Source organism: Mesoplodon densirostris, chromosome 19 (assembly GCF_025265405.1).
Source record: "Mesoplodon densirostris isolate mMesDen1 chromosome 19, mMesDen1 primary haplotype, whole genome shotgun sequence".
In the NCBI taxonomy this organism is placed as follows: Eukaryota; Metazoa; Chordata; class Mammalia; order Artiodactyla; family Ziphiidae; genus Mesoplodon; species Mesoplodon densirostris.
Window position 1 is genome coordinate 38,400,589 of NC_082679.1, and position 15,873 is coordinate 38,416,461.

The 15,873-nt window shown below is 44.3% G+C and overlaps 2 non-coding genes across 2 annotated transcripts; one reads left to right on the top strand and one right to left on the bottom strand.

Annotated features, from left to right (window-relative positions):
* The first annotated feature begins 13,914 nt into the window (after positions 1 to 13,914).
* Positions 13,915 to 13,997, top strand: TRNAL-CAG (transfer RNA leucine (anticodon CAG)). Its single transcript has one exon. It is a non-coding gene; the product is annotated as a tRNA-Leu (tRNA).
* Positions 13,998 to 14,232: 235 nt separating this feature from the next.
* On the bottom strand, positions 14,233 to 14,315 carry TRNAL-CAG (transfer RNA leucine (anticodon CAG)). The gene has a single exon. It is a non-coding gene; the product is annotated as a tRNA-Leu (tRNA).
* Between the last annotated feature and the right edge of the window lie 1,558 nt (positions 14,316 to 15,873).

The following is a 15,873-nucleotide window of genomic DNA, read 5'->3' on the forward strand; positions in this document are numbered from 1 at the left end:
CAACTTCACTCGCCCCCAGTCAGAAAAAGTGGGAAGGAACCTGTCCCCAGGCTGGAAACTGGTGCCCACCCAGAGCTCCCACTGTCACCCTGGGTTCTTGGGATGTGGTGGGGGGTGGGGACAGAGCCAGCTGGGGATGAGGAGGAGAGGGTCTGTCCGTTCCCAGAGCTAGTCCCCCCTCCTCGGGTCTGTGCATGCCATCTTCACACAGATCACCTGCAGCACCTGTCCTGTCTCACCTCTCCTTAATTCTACGAAGGCTCCCTACTCTGGCCAAGCCCCTACTGTGTACTGGGCCTGCTGTCCCTTGGGATGGGGATGGAGCATACTGGTGAGGCTGTGGGGTTCTGGCACTGAGCAGATGTTTTGTGTGCACCTTGGGTGCGCCAGGCACTGGGGACAGCCCTGAGAGCCATCCAAGCAGAGACCCTACCCTCAGGGAATCTGATGGGGGAGACCGCCTCTAGATATACAAATGCACAGATAAATAGATAATTACAGATTGTGATGATATTACTGCAAGAAAAAGCAAGATGCCATGGGAAAGAATAATTGAGATTTGGGGGTGTCGTTTAGATAGCTGGGTCAGGGAAAGTGTAAACATTTAAGCAGAGACTTGAAGGATGCCTAAGGATCAGACAGGAAAAGAGCATTCCAGGCTGAGAAAACTACCATACATGCAAAGGCCCTGAGGCAGGAAAGACTTTGGAGTCGTTGAGGAGGGACATAAAGTTACAAACTGAAGGGACTGGGGAGAGATGAAGTTCAAGAGGAAGCCAGGGGGCAGGTCACCTGGGTCTTAAACCCTTGGTAAGAGAGTGTTGTGGCCTCGTCTTATGGCATGCGGGATCTTAGTTGCCCTACCAGAGACTGAACCCGTGCCCCCGGCAGTGGACGCATGCAAGTCCTAACCGCTGGACTGCCAGAGAATTCTTGGATTTTATTATTTAAAAATAGACCATTAGGGCTTCCCTGGTGGCGCAGTGGTTGAGAGTCCGCCTGCTGATGCAGGGGGCACGGATTCGTGTCCCGGTCCGGGAAGATCCCACATGCCGCGGAGCGGCTGGGCCCGTGAGCCATGGCCGCTGAGCCTGCGCGTCTGGAACCTGTGCTCTGCAACGGAAGAGGCCACAACAGTGAAAGGCCCCTGTACAAAAAAAAATAGACCATTAGAGGGCAGTTACACTGTTTGATTTCCAATTTTAAAAAATTCACAGAAAGATTCCTCTGGAGGTCATCCAACAATTTCCAGAAGCCAGCTTTGGGCGGTGCTGATTATAATCAGCAAATATTGATTGAACACTTTTCCAGCTGGCCCTATGCTTGGTGCTGGTTAGTTTTGGTTTCTTTATTTTTAATTGCCCAATTAACTCATTAGTTTATTTCATTGCACATCACACACATCTCCAAACCTACACCCTCACCTCTAGTTAATCACTGAGAAGAGTTTAGAGTATCCGATCAGATCTTTTCTTTCTTCTTTTTTTTCACTACCATACAATATATGGAAATATAGAGGCTTACTTTGTAACTTTTAAACATTTTTACAAAAAAATGGGATTATACTGTATACATTGAAACTTGATTTTTTCACTTAACATATCTTGGAAATTTCTCCATGACAGCACCTGAAGACTGACCTAATTCTTTTTATATGTCGTATAATATTTCATAGAATGGCTATTACGTTATCCCTTCCCTTATTGGTAAAAAGATAAGTGGTTTCCAACAGTTCCTCATTACAAGTAATATTGAAACAGGAGGGAAGGGGGCAGGGCACAACCTTTAAAAGAATGACATAGCCATTGAGGATATAACAAAAACTGGTTAGAACTGATCAGTCCCAAGATGGCGGAAGATTTAACTTCCAGTAGACCCTGACCCTCATTATACACTCATTATAATCATTAGCATATGCTAAACGACACACCCACAGGAGCCAGAACAATTCCAAGGCTAACCATAAAAGGCCAATAAGTGGGAGGTGGCCCAAATCCTGGAAATCCCTGCCCCTTCTCCAAAATAGTTGGAATAATCCTCCCACTTGTTGGCCTATGAAATTACACAGCCCATGAAAACTAACCACTCCGTATTTTGGAGCTGCTCTTGCCTTTTGAGACAGACCGCATTCTGTCTATGGAATGTGTATCTCTCTAAATAAATACACTTCTTACCTATCACTTTACCTCTCCCTGAATTCCTTCTGCGCTGAGACATAAAGAACCTGAGCTTCGTTAAGTCCTGAAACCAGGTGTGTGATCTCAAAAGACAGTAGGTTCAAGTCCCAGCCCATGGGTTCAAGTCCTAATCTGAGTTTTGGCTGGGTTCGAATCCCATCTGAGTTATGAGGTTTCAATATTATATAAGCCTTATTTATGTGTCTCTGCACACACATGAATCCAGTCTTCAAAGCAGAACCACTGGATTGAGGGTATTTACATGTTTTTTTTTTAATAGATGCTTCCAAATTGCTCCAAAAGACCATATTTGTTGACATCCCCATTAAGAGTAAGTGAGTTTATGGGACTTCCCTTGTGGTCCAGTGGTTAAAAATCCGCCTTCTAATGCAGGGGATGTGGGTTTGAACCCTAGTCTGGGAACTAAGATTCCCACATGCCGTTGGGTAACTAAGCCTGTGCACAACAGCTAAGACCCAAGTCAGCCAAAAATAATAAAAAAATAAATATTAAAAAAAAAAAGAGTAAGTGAGCTTAACTTTGTACCTGCCCCTATGGTTATATGTAGTGAGCTTAAAAAAAAAGTCTCATTGTTTCCATTTGTATTTCCTAATATTTAGCTAGTGTGGCTGAATATTGGCCTTTCATATTTCCTTTTCTGTGAATTTAAGTTTTGAATCATTTGCCTTTGTGTAGTGAAGAACTACATTTGCCCAAAGGGTGGTCTGGCCATTTTTCCTCAGTTTCTGAGAGGTAATCTCTAAAACTTTGGACCGTCATGCCTGATAGAAATACCTTTGTTTAGGGTGGAGGCACTGTCCATCAGCTCAAGTAGCTCCACCTGAAGGAGTTGGACACTGAGATCAACAGTGGCCAGGTGATGAAATCCCAAGAAGGGCTCTCGCCACCAAGGCAGCTGGTGAGTTTACCTGGTTGGCAGTACTCCATGTGTACTGTCACACATCAGTGCTGGGTAAGTAATGCATGGAGTCCGTGACTCCCTGGGGAGAGGACAATGGACATTCCACTTTCGGAACTTAAAAGTCACCCTTTAAAATAGTATACAATTCAGTGGTTTTAGTGTATTCACTATAATGAATCATCACCACCGTCTAATTCCAGAACATTTCCATCACCGCCTGTCTGATTTTAATCTGTGTTCTTTATCTGTAATGTACTGTAACTGTGAGTATAACAGCTTGCAGCACGTTCTGTGAGGCCTTCTAGCTAATGAATTATTGAACCTGAGGGTGGTTTTGGGAACCCCCCCAAACCCTGCAGTTGCGTCAGAAGTGACAGCGGTCTTGTGGAGTACTGTACTCCCTCCAATGTTGCAGCCCAGTTTGTGTTTGTTTGTTTTTTTTAATTTTTGGAGCTCCTTTTATATTTTGGATCCTCTCTCCCCATTGTCACTTTTGTATGTTGCTATTGTTTTCTCCTACTTTGTTTCTCCCACTCTGTGGCATTTTGATAAATGTGACAGTCATGTAACCACGACCAAAATTAAAATATAGAACATTTTGATCACCCCAAAAAGTTCCTTTGTGACCTCCACCCTGGCCCCAGGCAACCGCTGACCTGTTTTCTGTCATTGTTGTTTTGCCTTTTCCAGAATGTTATATAGAATCTTACATGATATACTTGTGGCAGGCCAAGATGTTCCATCCTAATCCCTGGAACCTGTGAACATTACCTATTATGGAAATAGGGATTTTGCAAATGTGATTGAAGACTTCGAGATGAGGAGATTATCCTGGATTATCTGAGTGGGCCCTAAATGTAACTGCAGATGTCCTTATAAGAGGGAGGCAAAAAAAAAAAAAAAAAAAAAAAGAGGGAGGCAGAGGGAGATTTGATGACAGTAATGTGAGCACAGAAATAGAGATTGACAGGATGCAGTCAGGAGCCAAGGAATGCCGGTAGCTTTTAGAAGTGGAAGAGGCAAAGAACAAATTCTCCCTAGAGCCTCCAGAAGCAAGCAGCCTTGCTGACACTTTGATTTAGCCCCTTAAGGCTCATTTTAGACTCCAGATCTACAATAGAATAAATGTGTTGTTTTAGACCACTGAATTTGTGATAATTTGTCACAGCAGCAAGAGGAAACTTATACAGTAGTCTTTTGTGAAAAGCTCTTTTATGTAACATAAAGCTTTTGAAATTCATCTGATGAAATAAAATTCATATTTTATGGCAAGACAAGACAAATTTAAACATAAAATGTTTTTTCGTATGTTTCTCCTCCCTCCCTTTTAGTGTGTATTGTGTGTCTGCATTATCTCTATAGGAGATAACATTCCTTCTTAATCTTGTAAGGGGTCACAGTGACCCGCTACTTGCTTTGTACATGCAGATTTGGATTGTGTAAACTGTCAATACGTCATGTGATGCATAACCCTTTGTCTCAAAAATGTACATAACTCTCTTTTGACCTCTAACAGGTGGAACAGTCAGTCCTCAGAGCTTTTGGAAAGGCTATCTGCCTGGTTATATCCTCAGATTGGCTTGGATGAAATTTTCTATTTCTTTCTTAGATTGACTATTAATTAATTTTTCATTGACACATCTATGTTGATGAGCATACAGGTAGATTGTTTCCTTTTATTAAGGAATGTATTCCATTGTATTGATATACCACAATTTCTTTGTCCTTTCACTGGTTGATGAACATTTGGGTTCTTTCCAGTTTGGACGGCTATGAATAAAACTGCTATGAACATTCACATGCAGGTTTTTTGTGTGAACATATGTTTTTATTTCTCTTGGGTATGTACCTAGGAGTAGAATTTCTGGATCATGTGGTATGTGTATCATTAACTTTATATGACATTGCAAAACTGTTTTCGAAAGTGGCTGCACCATTCTTCCAAAGAGGCTGTTCACCAACTGGTTTTACTCATTTGTAAAGGGCAGTGACTTACCCAGGGTCACCTACTGAATTAGAGGCAACAGCAGAACTAGCATCTACATCTTCTCATCCCCAGCAGTGACCCTGAGAGAGGCAGTCCTGCCTAAGTATCCCCCCCCACCGCCATTTCCAGCCTCCCCATCTGCTTCTGCTCCTTCTTACCCTCTCTTCTGTCATACGGCCCCAGCAGGAGGTGGAGGCCAGAGCAGCTTTCAATCTATTGCCATCTCCACCCCAGCCCAGAATGTACCAAACAGAGGTGGGAAAGGCTCGGGGAATGCGGATCATTGACAAGAATCCCCTTTAAGATCTGAGAGCAGCGCATCCCCCTGGAAAAGACCTTTGTGTGGGATGTAAGATGATTTTTGATGGCCCAGGGGTAGTCATCAAATACTTCAAATGCCTCATTAGGAGTACTTTGTTTTTAACTTCACTTTCAGTCTGATTATGCCAAGGAGAAAGTCTTCTTTGGTGCTAATATGTCTTTAACATCTAATTTTGTTAATCTCCTTTTTTTTTTTTTTTTTTTTGCGGTATGCGGGCCTCTCACTGTTGTGGCCTCCCCCGTTGCGGAGCACAGGCTCCGGACGCGCAGGCTCCGGACGCGCAGGCTCCGGACGCGCAGGCTCCGGACGCGCAGGCTCAGCGGCCATGGCTCACGGGCCCAGCCGCTCCGCGGCATATGGGATCCTCCCAGACCGGGGCACGAACCCGTATCCCCTGCATCGGCAGGCGGACTCTCAACCACTTGCGCCACCAGGGAGGCCCGAAAGGACAGTCTTTTAACAAATGGTGTTGGGAAAACTGGATATCCACATACAGAAAATGAAATTGGACCCTTGCTTTATACTATATATGAAAATTAACTCAAAATGGATCAAAGACTTAAACATAAGACCTAGAACTATAAAACTCATAGAAGGAAACATAGGGGGAAAAGCTTCATGGGCTTCCCTGGTGGTGCAGTGGTTAAGAATCTGCCTGCCTATGCAGCGGACACAAGTTCGAGCCCCGGTCCGGGAAGATCCCACATGCTGAGGAGCAATAAGCCTGTGCACCACAACTATTGTGTGAGTTTGCATTCTAGAGCCCGAGCTCTAGAGCCCGTGAGCCACAACTACTGAAGCCTGTACTCTAGAGCCCGTGCTCCGCAACAAGAGAAGCCACCGCGATGAGAAGCCCGTGCACCGCAACAAATAGTAGCCCCCGCGTGATGCAACTAGAGAAAGCCCACCTGCAGCAACGAAGACCCAACGTAGCCAAAAAAAGAAAAGCTTCATGATGTTGGGTTTGGCAATGATTTCTAGGATTTGACACCAAAAACACAAGCAACAAAAGTGAAAATAGATAAATTGGATTACATCAAACTGAAAACTTTCTGCATCAAAGGACACAGTTAAATAGAGTGAAAAGGCAACCTAAGGGAGAAAATATTTACCAATCATGTATCTAAACCTAAAAAGAGGCTAACTTCCAGAACATATAAAGAACCCCTACAACTCAATAACAATAACAACAAAACTGATTTTAAAAATGGCCAAAGGGGGCCTCCCTGGTGGCGCAAGTGATTGAGAGTCCGCCTGCCGATGCAGGGGATACGGGTTCGTGCCCCGGTCTGGGAGGATCCCATATGCCGCGGAGCGGCTGGGCCCGTGAGCCATGGCCGCTGAGCCTGCGCGTCCGGAGCCTGCGCATCCGGAGCCTGTGCTCCGCAACGGGGGAGGCCACAACAGTGAGAGGCCCGCATACCGAAAAAAAAAAAAAAAAAAAAAATGGCCAAAGGACTTGAATAGACATTTCTCCAAAGAAGATATACAAATGGCCAACAAGCATACGAAAATATGCTCAACACCACTAATCATTAAGGCATGCAAATCAAAACCACAGTGAGATATCACCCCACATTTATTAGGATGGCTGCTATCAAAAAACAAAAGAGGGACTTCCTTGGTGGTCCAGTGGTTAAGAATCCACCTCCCAATGCAGGGGAAGTGGGTTCGATCCCTGGTCAGGGAACTAACCCGTGTGCCACAACTAGAGAGAAGTCTGTGTGCTGCAACTAAGACCCGACAAAGCCAAATAAATAAATAAATAAATAAATATTAAAAAAAAGAAAAGAAAAAGCAAAAGTCAAACCCATAGAAAGAGAAAATGGAATGTTGATTGCCAGGGACTTCAGGAAGAGAGGAATGGGGAGTTATGGTTTGATGGGACAGAGTTTCAGTTGGAGAAGATGAAAAAATTCTGGAGATGGAATGTGGTGATGGTTGCATAACAGTGAATGCCATAGAACCGTACACTTACAAATGGTAAATTTGTTATATGTATCTTATCACAATTAAAGAAAAAAAATTTAAGTGTACAGGGAATTCCCTAGTGGGCCAGTGGTTAGGACTGCCAAGGGCCCAGGTGTGATCCCTGGTCAGGGAACTAAGATCCCACATGTTGCGCAGCCAAAAATAATAATAATAATAATAATAATAACTAATTAAAAATATTTTTTGAGGTGAACAGTGATATGTAGTTAGGGGAAAATAGGGTAATAAACGCCTGAAGTTTGGGGAAGAGTGATCTTGTCCAATGCCCTCTTGGCACTGGTGGAACGTCTGTCCATCTCAGAGACGGACAAGAGTTAGCTCAAGATGTACATGAGCAATGTGACCAGGGGCCAGGTGGCTCCTCTTGTCACTCACTGTGCATCCCCCTGGGGGTGCATCCAAGGAGCAGGCTGCAACTGGGTGCGCATGAAGATCACAGAGCAACAGCTTTAGGGAGAGGGGGCTCTATTACTTCTAGGCAAACGCCAGTCTATGCAATTCCGCCAGGCCTGAACCTCCCGGGGTAGGAGAAGACGTGAGGCCTTCAGGGTGGAGGTGCCATTTGAACAGAGCCTTGAAAAGAGCCACTTGAGAAGGAGGTGTTCTAGGTGGATGTACAAGAGCGAAGGGTGGGCATGCAGAGTGGTGTGGGCTGATGGCCTTTGTGAGCAAGTCTCTGTGTTGAGAGACGCAGCCGAAGTATGGACAGAGTGGGTGGGATGCTGGCATGAGCCTGCCAACCTCTGGGCCAGTTACTGATTTGCCCAGAATGAGGCATATGTTGGACACACGGTTTGGCCATTTTCCCTGCCTGGCCCCTTCAGCCCATTAGGATGGGGACAGAGCTTGTGTGGGATGGGAGGTCAGAGCTCCAGAGAGAGGACATCAAGATTAACTATTTGTTCAGGGATCCACAACTCATGTTCCTGAGAGAGATGGCCAGGCCAGGGCTTGGGTGGACTGACTCCAACCTGTCCAGGTGCCAGATGCATGAGGAGGTCTGGAGTGGCGTTTCCAGGACTTCCTGCCCCCTGGCCCTCCCCATCCTGTTGTATCGTTCATTCATTATTCAACCTGTACTCAGTTGGCTCCTTCTCCACATTTTTGTGTCCTAGGCCCTGGGAATTCATGGGCAAATGAGACTTGCAATCTCTGCCTTTTTGAAGAGCACAGCCTCAGGGGCAGGAAGACACCTAGAGAGGCCATTCCAATTCCAGTGCTTTGAGGGGTCAGCCCGGGAGTTGTGGGAACACAGAGGAAGCCAAAATACCTAGTCAAAGGAAAGAAGCATCAGGGAAGGCTTCCTGGAGGAGGTGACATATGAGAAGCAACCACGAGAAGAAGGAATACTGTCAGTTTCTTCAGCCTCCCTTCCAATGGTGCAAGATCCAGCTATAGCCATAGGGGCATCAACACTCTCCCTCACCCCACTCTGGCCCAGGGCCCTGCTTCTGGGAGCTGCCCCCATCTTCCATCCTCCCTTGGCCCTTCCCACCCATGCCCACAGTTCCAGGACCCTTCCTGAAACCTCTTCTCCAGGACACCAAGCTTCACCATCTCCATCACCCCCACCACTGCCCCGAGTTTTCTTTTTCTCCTCCTTTGCCCAACAGGAAATTGGCATATCCTAATTATATACGATGTTCTGTAGATGCTGTAGTTAAGTACCCATCTGTAGATGGGCCATCCTTCTATTCTCCTCCTGGATGTTGAGAAGGTTTTTTTAAAGGATACATTTTTAAAGTAAAATGCAAAAAAAATTGTGCAGTGGGAACAGTATGGCAATTCCTCAAAGAAATAAAAATAGAATTACCATATGATCCAGAGATTCCACTTTTTGGTATACTATGTGCAAGAGAATTGAAAGCAGGATCTCGAAGAAATATTTATACAGCCATGCTCATAGCAGCATTATTCACAATAGTTAAAACATGGAAGCAACCCACGTGTTTACTGATGGGTGAATGGATAGCAAAATGTAGTATATATGTACAATGGAATATTATTCAGCCTTAAAAAGGAAGGAAATTCTGACACATGCTACAACATGGATAAACCTTGAAGACATCCTAAATGAAATTGGTCAGTCACAAAAGGACAAGTATTATATGATTCCACTTATATGAGGTACCTAGAGTAATCAAATGAATAAAGATAGGGAATTCCCTGGTGGTCCAGTGGTTAGCACTCCATGATTTCACTGCCAGGCTGCACAGGTTCAATCTCTGGTTGGGGAACTAACTAAGATCCTGCAAGCTGCGTGGTGTGGCCAAAAAAAAAAAAAAAAAGACAGAAAGTAGAATGGTGGTTGCCAGGGGTTGGGGGAGGAAGGAATGGAGAGTTATTGTTTAATGGGTATAGAGTCTCAGTTTTGCAAGATGAAAAGAGTTCTGGAGATGGATGGTGGTGATGTTTGTACAACAATATGTGTAGTTAATACCAGTGAACTGTGTAGTACACACACATATATGCATATATATATATATATGTACATATCTCTCACAATCAGGGATGCTGAAATGAATTTGCTAATAAATGCAAAACTGGCCTCTACCAAGGATGGAATCAATTCCATTTACCAGACAAGATTTGTTTGCATACTTACGAACTGAATTTTAAACAATTTAAAATAATATATATTGGGCTTCCCTGGTGGCGCAGTGGTTGAGAGTCCGCCTGCCGATGCAGGGGACATGGGTTCGTGCCCTGGTCCGGGAAGATCCCACATGCCGCAGAGCGGCTGGGCCCGTGAGCCATGGCTGCTGAGCCTGCGCATCTGGAGCCTGTGCTCTGCAACGGGAGAGGCCACAACAGTGAGAGGCCCGCGTACAGCAAAAAAAAATAAATAAATAAAATAAAATAATATATCATATTTAACCCAATATATTCAAAATATTATCATTTAAACATGTAATCAATATAAACATTATTATTGAGATATTTTGCATTCTTTTTTTCATACCAAGATTGCAAAACATCTCAAGTGCTCAGTAGCTACACGTGGTTAGTGGCTTCTGTATTAGACAGCACAGCTGTAGACAACACATAATATTCCGTTGAAAGAACATCCGGGAATCTTTTTGCCTTTTCCAAAGCCTTCTCCAATTTTTCCTGACAGTTTTTTAATTAAAAAAGAATTACCCAAGTAATCTATGTTCATTATACAAATATCAAATGCAGGTAACTGATGAGAAAAATTCACAATAAATGCCACCATCCAGAGATAATCACAGATCCAGATTTTTTATGGCCTCTGAGACTTTAATAGACACATTTTGTTATATATTTTTTTAAATAAATAATTTTATATACAATATAAATGTGTAAACAATGTAGTTATATATTTTACAGTTTATATGTTTTGTTATATATAATCTATGAAATTGTATTATTTTTAAGAGTTTTAAACTTTTCAGAATAGTTTCAGATTTACAGAATTATTGCAAAGAGTACAGAGAGTTCACTTATACCCCACACACAGTTTCCTCTGTTATTAATATCTTGCATTAGTAGTGTTACTGAACCAAACTTGCATCTGCTCACCTGTGTGCAGTAAAGCCAATCTACTGACCCTGGGTTGTGGTGAAGGAAAGTGCAGCGTTTATTGCAGGGCGCCAAGCAAGGAGTCCAGAGCAGCTAATGCTCAGAAAGCCTGAACTTCCCCAATGGGTTTCATTGAGGCAGTTTTAAAGGCAAAGTGAGGATTGGGTGTCCCAGGTTATGCAATCAGCTCGTGCACAATTCTCTGACTGGTTTATGGTGAGGTAACAGGGTGGTGTCACAGGGGCTAACATTATCAATCCTTAGGTGCCAATAGGTCTGGGGGCTACATGCTCATGATCATCAAGTAGTTAATTTCTTCCATTTGGTGGTGGTTTTAGCATCAGTAAAACAACTCAGGAAATGTGTACCAGATACTATTATCTATGTACTTCAGAGAGGAGCTAAAGCAGAGGATATGGGGGAGGGGTCTGTCCTGGGAAGGCCCCTTAGAGTCCTGCTCAGTTATAGTATGGTATATTTATCAGAATTAATGAGCCAACATTGATACATTATTATTAAAGTCCATACCTCATTCAGATTTTTTCAGTTTTTCCCTAATGTCCTTTTACTGTTCCAGGATCCTATCCAGGATACCAGATTATATCTACTAGTGATGTCTTTTCTTAGGCTTATCTGTGACAGTTTCTTAGACTTTCCTTGTGTTTGATGACCTTGCTAGTTTTGAGAGGCACTACTCAGGTATTTTGTAGGATGCTCTTAAATTGGGATTGGTCAGATGTTTCTCATGATTAGACTCAGAATAATTGTGTGGGGCCAAGTGCCATTTAAGGGCACATCAAATCAATCTGACAAACTATCAATCTGACTTATCACTATTGATGTTGACCTTGATCACCTGGTGAAATCATATTTATTTTTGACTAGAGAATATATGCACATGGTACAAAAATTTAAATATACAAGTCTCCCTCTCACCCTGCCTCTGCCCCCCTCAAACACACACAGGCTGCCTCACCAAAGATAATTACCTCCAATTTCTGGAACCTGTGACTATATTACTTTACATGATTAAAGGGATTTTGCAGATATGGCTAAATTAAGTATTTTGAGACAGGGGAGATTACTCTGGATTATCAGGATGGACCCAGTGTAAATACAAGCATCTTTATAATGAAACCAAGTTCCCCTAAAACCAAGTTCCTCACCAAGTTTATGATTGACCTCTCTATTCAACACCTGTTCCCCTGAAGACAGGAGTATCAAAGGAAAGGAGGAATTGAAACTGTACAGGACCCTGTGGGGCCTTCTCAAGTACAAAGGCCTTTCTGTACTCCCCATCTGTTTGTGGGAAAAAGGTTTCCGCCTCTAAGACCTTCTCTGAGTTCCAAAGGGCAGATTCAATTAGTAATTAGAGTGAGGGAATACAGAAAGAATCCATAGTGCAGCCATGGGGCCTGCTCCTGGTTCCTCCTGGTTCCTCCTGGGGGGATGTAAGGAAAACCTGACATACATCTCTGAGTTCTTCTATAGGAACTAAGGCCCCTGCCCAGGTAGAGGATGGTAACTTCAGGCTCAGTACAAGCACTGGGACCCCAGACTGGTTGGAACCGGAAGGCTGATGATTGAGATTCTTAGAACACCACCCTGTTACCTCACCGCCAACTAGAGGAAGGTTACACACCCTGTAGCCCTCCCCCACCAAATTTACGTATAAAACCTTCTTCCCTGAAACCCATGGGGGAGTTCCGGCCTTTTGAGCACAAGCCACATGTTCTCCTTGCATGGCCCTGGCAATAAATCTTTCTCTGCTCCAAACTCTGATGTTCAGGTGTGTTTGGCCTCACTGTGCTTTGGGCACACAAACTTGCGTTAGGTGAGAATAAGAGGTTAGACAGGAGGGTCAGAGTCAGAGAAGGCATCATGAAGACAGAAGCAGAAGGTGGAGTGATGTGGGGATATGAGCCAAGGAATGTGGTGGTCTTTAGAAGCTGGAAAAGGAAAGGAAATGGATATCCCCTAGAGACTCCAGAAGGAACACAGTGTTGACCTCCAGAACTATAAGATAATAAATGGTGTGGTTTTAAGTCTCTTAAGTTAGTAGTAATTTGTTACAGCAGCAATAAGAAACAGGAACTGTCAAGTCCCTTTACCAGTTTTTCTGCCAGTGAATGTCCAGCCTCATCTTGAATGCCTCCAATGATGGGGATATCACTGTCTCCACAGGCACCCTGTTTTCTTTCCAGCAAACTCTTTCTTCTGTGGAAACCTTCCTTCGTGGTAACCTCTCACCCATTGCATGCCCACCTCAAGCCCCAGTTCTCGGAGCAAGGATCAACAGCCACAACCTAAATCCCTTGTACACATGAGGGTTTTATAGACATAAATTATCTCTTCTCCAGGTTTAACATCCTCCAGCTTTGCCCTTGGCCAGTTTACAAAAAGGTATAAAAGCCAACTTTCTCTTGATGAGGCTTCAGATAAACACTTGTGGAATGGGATCCCATTGCCCGTGTCTTCCCATCCATGGAGGAGCCCATGGCAAAGTCCATAACCGAGCACACCCCCTTCCAAAAAGAATCATGTAGACCCCCTCCTCACTTCCCCCAGGGGCTCAACAATAGTCTCGACCCTTTCGATAGTATTTGTCATTAAAAATAATGTCAAAACTTCAGGTTCCGAGCGTTGGCAAGTGACTAGAATTTAATAATATAGTTTCATTTCCATAGTATTTATTTTTATGGTTATTTTCTATTGATGGCAAGAGAAACTAATTTTCATTTTCTGTTCAGGCTAGAGTTTCCATTTAAAACATATAAGTAGTAAAAAGACTGAACCAGTTTAAGGATTACGGTAAATCTTGGCAACGCGGGTGGTTATTGATTGCGGATGACGAGGGGCTGTGTGGTTGGATCTGGAGCTACCAGGGACCTCAAAAATCATTTGGATAATTTCCAAACCGCATCGCACCATACAGTACACTAAAAAAGACGCCACAAACGTTTATCCAAGGGTCAGGATGGCCGAGCGGTCTAAGGCGCTGCGTTCAGGTCGCAGTCTCCCCTGGAGGCGTGGGTTCGAATCCCACTTCTGACAACCTTCCCATTTTTTTTTTTTTTTTCTCTTTTTCCGTTCCAGGGTCTAAGGAGAGTGTCTTTGCGGTTTCAGATCGGATCTTTCTCTTTTACATTCCAAAAGTCAAATAAATATCATTAAGAAAAAAACACCTTTTAAGAAGGAAATACTTGTTTCGTAAAAAGATTAGTAGTATTACCTATTTGATGTGCCACTTCAGGTGAAAAGCAAAAAAAAAAAAGAAAAACCGAAAGTTTGTCAGAAGTGGGATTCGAACCCACGCCTCCAGGGGAGACTGCGACCTGAACGCAGCGCCTTAGACCGCTCGGCCATCCTGACTACTAGTAGGGTGATTTTACAGCAATCCTCTTCAAAATGGCTCTAGTGTGCGCATGCGTAGCGAACCACGGGCACTGTCTCGTTCTCCTCCCTGCGTTGGGAGGAGCTAGATACTGACGTTGGCTCGAAGGGGAGGAGCGAGACGGAACAAGAAGGTGCAGAACTAGGCGCCTGGGCAGCGGCAGAGGGCGCGCGCGGTGTGGTGGACACTGAACGGCGGAGAGACCGAGGACTATCACTTCGACCCGTGTGCGTTTGTGCCGCCGACAGGCATTCATTCTGCATTCATGCATTTACTATTCACATCAGCTTTGATTCTTGCATATCTGTAAGTACCCTTGCATTTCTGCATACATGCCCTCTTGCCTGTTGCGCGAGAAACAGTCAAGTCCGCACACTCGCACAGGCTTATAGATCTCTGCTGGCGCCCGAACCAGGTGAAGCCCGGATATAGCAGGGTCTCTTGGCACGCGTACATTCGTCAAAACTGCAACTTCACATTTGTATGTGTGTTTAACTCATTTACTCAGGCTCCGGGTTACACCGAGTCCTGCAGCGGCACAGCCGGATCCACCCTTTTTCCTGACCGTGTTCCTAGTTCGCAACCTTGCTTGGCACACAGTACGCGTGCAGGGAATGACCGCGGATTAATCCGTCCCTCGCCTCCTCCTTCCCGCAGTGCGTCATTTCGTGATTCACGTCTCCTCCCTAACCCCAGACTTACCCACGCACTGGTTCTGCCCAGGGACCAGAAGACCTCAGGTCGCAAGGGTACCTTTCAACACGGGATTTCGGGGAGGCTTGCATACAAAACAGAATTTCCGCCCTTAAGACACATTCAAGCCTGGGACGAAGGGAGAAAGATAAGAAATACGTGAAAGGTAAAATGGCAACAACAAAAAAAAAAAGAAAAAAAAGAAAGAAAGAAAAGAAAAGGTTAAAGGTGCTGCTAAGTGCAAGAAAGAGGATGTCAGGAAACTTGCAAGAGACTTTGAAATAGGCCAAGAAAGATAACTGGGTGTCCTGTCTGGGGCACCAGTCCTGGCTGGCTGATTCTCAAGGGCCTGCACCTTTCATTACTTCTACATACAAATGATTCTTATTCACGGAAATGCAAGTGGATTTTGTTGGAGTGGAATGCAATTAATTATTGCCCTGTGGATATTGACCATTTTTTTTTTTTTTTTTTTTTTTTTTTTCTTTTTGCGGTATGTGGGCCTCTCACTGTTGTGGCCTCTCCCGTTGCGGAGCACAGGCTCCGGATGCGCAGGCCCAGCGGCCATGGCTCACGGGCCCAGCCACTCCGCGGCATATGGGATCCTCCCAGACCGGGGCACGAACCCGTATCCCCTGCATCGGCAGGCGGACTCTCAACCACTGCGCCGCCAGGGAGGCCCGATATTGACCATTTTTACATCTGTATTATAAATCCATTTGTGATTGCCAATATATGTGTGTCCTTTGAGTCGGTTGTAACGTCTTACTGGTTTCCCCACAAATTACTGAGTTAGATGAAATCTTTGACTTGTGTTCATTTTATAATTATGTGAGAATCACG